Source organism: Chrysochloris asiatica, unplaced genomic scaffold (assembly GCF_000296735.1).
Source record: "Chrysochloris asiatica unplaced genomic scaffold, ChrAsi1.0 scaffold00227, whole genome shotgun sequence".
Lineage (NCBI taxonomy): Eukaryota > Metazoa > Chordata > Mammalia > Afrosoricida > Chrysochloridae > Chrysochloris > Chrysochloris asiatica.
In genome coordinates, this window is record NW_006408745.1 from 3,750,490 (window position 1) to 3,757,353 (window position 6,864).

The following is a 6,864-nucleotide window of genomic DNA, read 5'->3' on the forward strand; positions in this document are numbered from 1 at the left end:
CGTCAGCTTGAGGACTAAGGTGTGCCTGTTCAAACAAGCCATGGTATTTTCAATAACCTCACATGCATGTGAAAATTGGACAGTAAATAAGGAAGACCATAGAAGAATTGATGCATTTGAGTTATGGTGTTGGAGGAGAATATTGAAAGTGCCATGGGCTGCCCATAGAACCAACAGTTCTGTGTTGGAAGAAGTACAGTCAGAGTGTTCCTTGAAGGCCAAGATGGCCAAACTTCGTCTCTCGTACTTTGAACATATTGTCAGGAGGGACCAGTCGCTTGAGAAGGATATCATGTTTGGTAAGGTGGAGGGTCAGAGAAAAAGAGGAAGACCCCCAGCGAGATGGATGGCCAAGTGCCAGCATCAATGGGCTCAAGCATGGCAACAGTAATGAGGTTGGCCCAGGTTTGAGCAGTGTTTTGTTCTTTTGTGCATAAGGTCGCTCTGAGTCAGCACCGACTCAATGGCACCTAACAACAACAACAATGGCTAGTGATCATGAACATTTTTTCATATGTTTGTTGGCTGCCTGGATCTCCTTCTAGGTGAAGTGTCTGTTCATGTCGTGTGCTCATTTTTTAATTGGGTTATTTGTCTTTTTCTTGTAGAAGTATTGAAGTTTCTGATATATTTTAGAAATTATTTTCTTGTCCGATGTGATGTTGCAAAAGATTTTTTCTATTCTGTGAGTTCTCCTTTTACTCATTTGGTGAAATCTTTGGATGCACATAAATTTTTAATTTTTAGTATGTCCTAATAATCTATTTTGTCTTTTATTTGTGTAGCTTTCAAAATGTTTGGTTTTCTGTGTTGCTTTCTAGTTCTGTCAGCACCATCTGTTGAAGAGATTATCACAATCCATGTGATATATATAGGCACTTTGTCAAAAATCAGTTAGCTATATGTGCATGGGTTAATTTCTGAATTCTTGATTCTGTTCCATTGATCAATATATGATCATGTGGTTCTTTTCTTTTTTCTTATTTATATGGTGGTTTACATTGATTATTTTTCTAACGTTGAACTATCCTTGCATCCCTGTTATGAATCCCACTTGATCATGATGTATTATTTTTTGGATGTGCTTCTGGATTCTGTTGGCTAGGATTTTGTTGAGAATTTTTGCGTCTATGTTCCTGAGGGATATTGGTCTATAATTTACTTTCTTTGTGACATCCTTCCTGGTTTGGGTATGAGGGTTATGCTTGCTTCATAAAATGTTTTAGGAAATTTCCCATCCTCTATATTTGGGGATAATTTGAGTAGAATTAGTGACAACTCTTAGCTGAATGTTTGGTAGAACTCATCAGTGAAGCCATCTGGGCCTGGACTTTTGGTTGGAAGTTTTTTGATGACCTGATCAATTTTTTCTTTTGTTCTTGGTTTCATTCGGTCATCTACTTCACTCTGTGTAAGTTCAGGTAGGTCGTGTTTTTCTAAATATGCATCCATCTCTTCTAAGCTTTCAAATTGGTTGGAGTACAAATCTTCATAGTATTCTGTTATTATCCTTTTGATTTCTTTTGGTTCCATTGTGACATCGCCATGTGGTTTCTATTACATGTTATTTTTGTCTTCTCCCTCTTTTCTTTTGTTAGGTTTGCCAGTGGTCTGTTAATTTTGTTAATCCTTTCAAAGAACCATTTTCTTGTCCGGTTGATTCTTTCTATAGTTTTTCTGTTTTCTATCTCATTTATTTCTGCTCTAATCTTTATTTTTTATTTTATTTATTTTTCTTTTTTTTGGTGGCTGTAGGTTCCCTATGTTGGTCTGTTTCTAATTGTTGTAAATGATGAGTTAATGTGTTCATTTTGGTTCTTTCTTCTTTTTGAATATGTGCATTTATTGTAATAAATTTTCCTCTCAGCACCACTTTTGACATGTCCCAAAGATTTTGGTATGTTTTATCTTCATTCCTATTTGTTTCTAGGAACTTTGTTAATTCATGTTTAATTTCTTCTACTACCCAGTCACTTTTCAATATGGTGTTATTCAGTTCCCGTGTACTTGGAGTTATTTCCTTTATCTTCCTATTGTTGATTCCTAATTTGATAGCATTGTGTTCTAAGAAGATGCTTTGTAGTATTTTGATATTTGTAAATTTATGCAGATTTGTTTTGTGGCCTAACACGTGGTATATTCTGGAGAATGTTCCATGTGCACTGGAAAAGAATGTGTATTATGCTATTGTTGGGTTGAGTGCTCTGTACACATCTATGAAGTCCAGTTGGCTGATTGTGTTGTTTAGTTCCTCTCTGTCTTTGTTGAGTTTCTTTCTGGTTATTCTATCAATTTTTGAAAGTGGTATATTAAAATCGCCCATGATTATTGTAGATTTGTCTATTTCTTTCTTCAAATCTATTAGAGTTTGCTTTATATATTTTGGAGCTCTTGCCTTGGGAGCATAGATATTTATTATGGTTATGTCATCTTGTTCAATTTTCCCTTTAATCATGAGATAATGTCCACCTCTATCTATTATGCTGGTTTTTGCCTTAAAGTTTATTTTATCCAAGATTAGTACTGCCACTCCTGTTCATTTTTTATTGCAATTAGCTTGGTATGTATTTTTCCATCATTTGACTTTTAACAGTAAATAATTGCTATCAGAACTGACTCTGAAGGTTGGAAATGTAAAGGTAGATATTTTGTAGCAAAAGGAAGAGAGTGGTTGACTTTGCAGTTCAGGAGTGGAGGTCCCTGCGATCATCTAGGGAGAAGAGCAGAGTGCGTGACCCAACCCAGAGAAACAGTGACGCCAGAGATGGAGGCAGAGACAATAACGTGGAGAGATGGAGCAGCTGGGGCCTCTAGACCCAGAGAGGGAGAGGGGCTGTGTGCTGATGACCAAGGGGCAGGCTTGCCGGGTATACCCTTTGGTTGTTTGATGATTCATGGAGGGGATTGTAACTGAATGTAAAACTAATGTTCTCCCATGTAAACTATCACATAATTCACAATAAAAACTTTTTTTTAAAAAAAGTACCAAAAACCACCAAATGAACAAACAAATCTGCATTGAAAGAAGTACAACCAGAATGTTCTTTAGAAGTCTAGTTGGCCAGACTTTGTCTTTCAAATTTTGGACCTATTATCAGGAAGGACCAGTCCTTGTAAAAGGGCATCATGCTTGGTAAAGTGGAAGGTCAGCAAAAAAAAAAAGAGGAAGTCCCCCAATGAGATGGATTGGTACAGAGGCACCAGCAATAGGCTGAAGTGTAGCAGTGGTTGTGAGGTCCAATGACTATGCAGAACAGTGTTTCATTCTTTTGTGCATAGCATAGCTATGGGTCAGTACTGACTTGAAGGCAGCTAACAACAAAAAGCAATCATTTGGGCCAGTAGAATCTTCTTTCTAACTTTCTCATATGGTTGTTTGTAAGAAGAGTCACTTTCTTGCTACTGTTAGAAGGATTCATCACTTTATCACTCAGTTGTTAACAGCCTAGGGCTTTTGGTGTGTACTCTACACATAGGTTTAACTTCCTTCAGAATGAATCCAAGAAAGAAAACAAAATAGAAGTCACAATACTTTTCTTGTTCTAGCCTCAGATGTCATTTTTTATAGCTCAAAAAATGAAGTAGTTATTCCTACCTCTTAAAAAAAGATTATCAAAGAATCTGTGGGTATGTTTTAAAACCCCACAGAAAGGCTATGGTGAAAGCACTGGTGATGAGTGATGGGATCATTTTAAAAGTAAATGAGAAATATGGTCAAAGAATAGAATGTAAAAAAATGTGAAATTATATAAGCAATAAAAAGTTGGAGGGGAAGTTAATTTACTTATATTTAAAATGTGAAGGTTAATTGGTATCATTTAAAATTTTTAACACAATCACAATTCCATTTTAATAGAGTTTATTTAAGACTGACTTTGCAGTCTATCTACCTCTCAGCATCAGAGATATCTTTTAGAAAGTATTATGTCTTGTGTGAAAAAACAAACATTCATATAAAGTTAGCCATTACTTTAGTTTCATATTTCTTTTTATTTTCTCACAAACAAAATTTATCTAACACTTTAAAATTCCACCTATGAAATTATTTCTTTATATCTCTACATTTCTCTATCCTTACATTTATACTTGTGGCTAATCCAACCTACTGCCATCAAGTGGATTCCAGCTCATAACAGCCCTATGAAGGGTTTGTGAGGCTGCAAACCTTTATGGCAGCAGAAAACCTCCTCTTTCTCCTGAGGAGCAAATGATGGATTCAAACTCCTGATGTTGCAGTTAGTAGCCCAACACACAACCCACTACACCACCATGGCTAGATCTTATAGTGATATTTACCTAATATTTACTCTAATTCTAGGTGATAACATTTTAAAGACTATGATTTCCTTTGTTCTATATTGCTTGTGCCAGATTCTGAATATGTGAACCTTGTTTGCTCAGTGTTTATTTGTCATAATCTCTCAGCCAAGAGATTTTTCCCAGGTGTGACATCATAAAATGTCTATTAGTTTTTGTTTACAGACAAGATTGCCCTCTGTAAAAACAGATGATACTGCCCTCTGGTGACAGGAGGGTGCAGACGGGGAATGAGAATATTTTATTAGCATTTGTTAGGAAGTTATCTCTGATCACGTTAAAAAAATAATACTTCATGTGACTTATTGTGGTGTAAGGAATTAGCTAAGGCACTCTGGCAACGCAGTGGTTACAAATCGCGCTGCGAACCTCAAGGTCAGCAGTTCGAAACTACCAGCTGTTCCGCGGGAGAAAGATGAGGCTTTCTTCTCCCGTAAAAATGTACAGCTTCGGAAACCCTATACAGGGTCGCTATGAGTCGGAACCAACTCCACGGCACATAACAACAACAACAAGGAATTATCTAAAGTCTCCTGTATCCATAGTTCCAACAAAAATAACGTTTCAGCCCTGCTGGGTCTGGGTAAAAGAAGGTGGGAGAAGTCACTGACAGGATAACCTGATTCAGCTGTGGATGTTAGCAGAGTACACTGTAATTGTAAACACTTGAAACTCCAGCATGGGTTTAACATGAGCCATCTTAGAAGCAGGAAAGGGAAATCTCACTATCATCAAAGAGCCAGGAGTGGAGTGCTTCCTTTAAATCCCAAGATCCAAGTACATTGAACCTCCTTGACCCAGGGACAGAAAGCTGTGACACCAGAGGAGTGGCAAAGGAACAGCAGCAGCAGAACCAGGAACCAAAACCTGAGACAGAACAATAGACTTCCCAGCCCATGGAGCAAGTAAACCTGAGTGACTTTGGGCCAGAAGCGTGCTTGTACAGTGGGATGTCTCTAGCCACTTAAGTAGAGGAGCTAGGTTTGCTGACCCAAGGAGCTAGAGCCAAGTGCCTTTAAGTTGAGGTTTATGGTAGAGTGATGTGTCCTATGGGCATTTGCTAGCAGCTGTCTGGAACAACTGTGCCCTGAGAATTTTTAACCTTGAATTATATTATGTTACCTTCCCTAGTAAGACTCCAAACTGTTTAAGTATGGTGTCTGAGTTCTGTGTGGCCATTACGACAGATTATCAAACCCAACATGAGTAGAGAGTGCTGCGACAGGTATACTTGGTGCTTTATTTATTTATTTTGCATTTATCATGTGCTTTGTTTGCTCAATATACTTTCTTTTCGTTAAAATCAGGTGAACAGAATAAATGTGGAGCCTACTATCATCCTCACTTCATTCATGACCCAAATTTTATTAATTTACTTTCCTTAGTCTTAAAACATTTTGCCTTCACTTCCCATCCCTAATTCCATCCCTCACCCACTAAATTCTTGGGGGGAAAAATCTTAATCCATTTTGATGAGTTTCTTGTAAACTATTCTGTAAAATGTGTCTACTGTTTCAAGTGAATTTGCCATATATTTTTTTCTTGTACTGTTATAAACTCCATTGCATTTTTAAGGTTTCAGTCACTTCACAAAACAACAACAAAATCATTTCTTTTTCTGTTTTCAGGAAAAGCTTGGATGAAACATTGTTTCTGACAATCTTTCCATATGTATGAAGCTGGACAATGAATAAGGAAGACTGAAGAAGAATTGCTGTATTTGAATTATGGTATTTTCAAAGAATATTTAAATCGCCATGGACTGCAAAAGAAACAACAAATCTGCCTCAAAGAACAACCAAATTATCCTTAGAAGTGAGGATGGCAAAACTTTGTCTCATATACACTGGCTATGTTATCAGGAAGAACCAGTTTCTAGAAAAGGATATTATTCTTGGTAAAGTGAGTCAGCAAAAAAAAAAAAAAAAAAGAAAACCCTTAATGAGATACATTGACACAGTGGCTGCAACAACAGGCTCAAATATAACAGCAATTAGGATGATGCAAGCCTGGACAGGGTTTCATTCTGTTGTACATAGGGATACTCTAAGTCAGAACTTACTTGATGGCATCTAACAACAACAAAAATAATAGCTACATTTGTGAGTCAAAAGTATTGCTACACACCCATGTAAACTAACACATACTTCACAATAAAAACTAAAAAAAAAAAAAAAAAAAAAGCAACATATCAAGTATCCTGGGGGTATAACAGTACTTATGGCATATTTATCTGGAAAAGATTTTCCTTCAATTATGGAGAAAAATGTGAAAAGAAAAATGCCTTAAATTAAAAATATGTATATATCTGGTTGTTGTTGTGATGTGCCCGTGGAGTTGGTTCCGACTCATAGTGAACCTGTACAGGGTTTCCGAGGCTGTAAATCTTTATGGGAGCAGAAAGCCTCATCTTTCTCCCGTGGAACAACTGGCAGTTTCAAATTGCTGACCGTGAAGTTCACAGCCCAATTCGTAACCACTACTAATATCCCTGTTTTTTTTTTTTTTTTTTTAAAAGTATTGCTACAAAATCATAGAAACATTTAT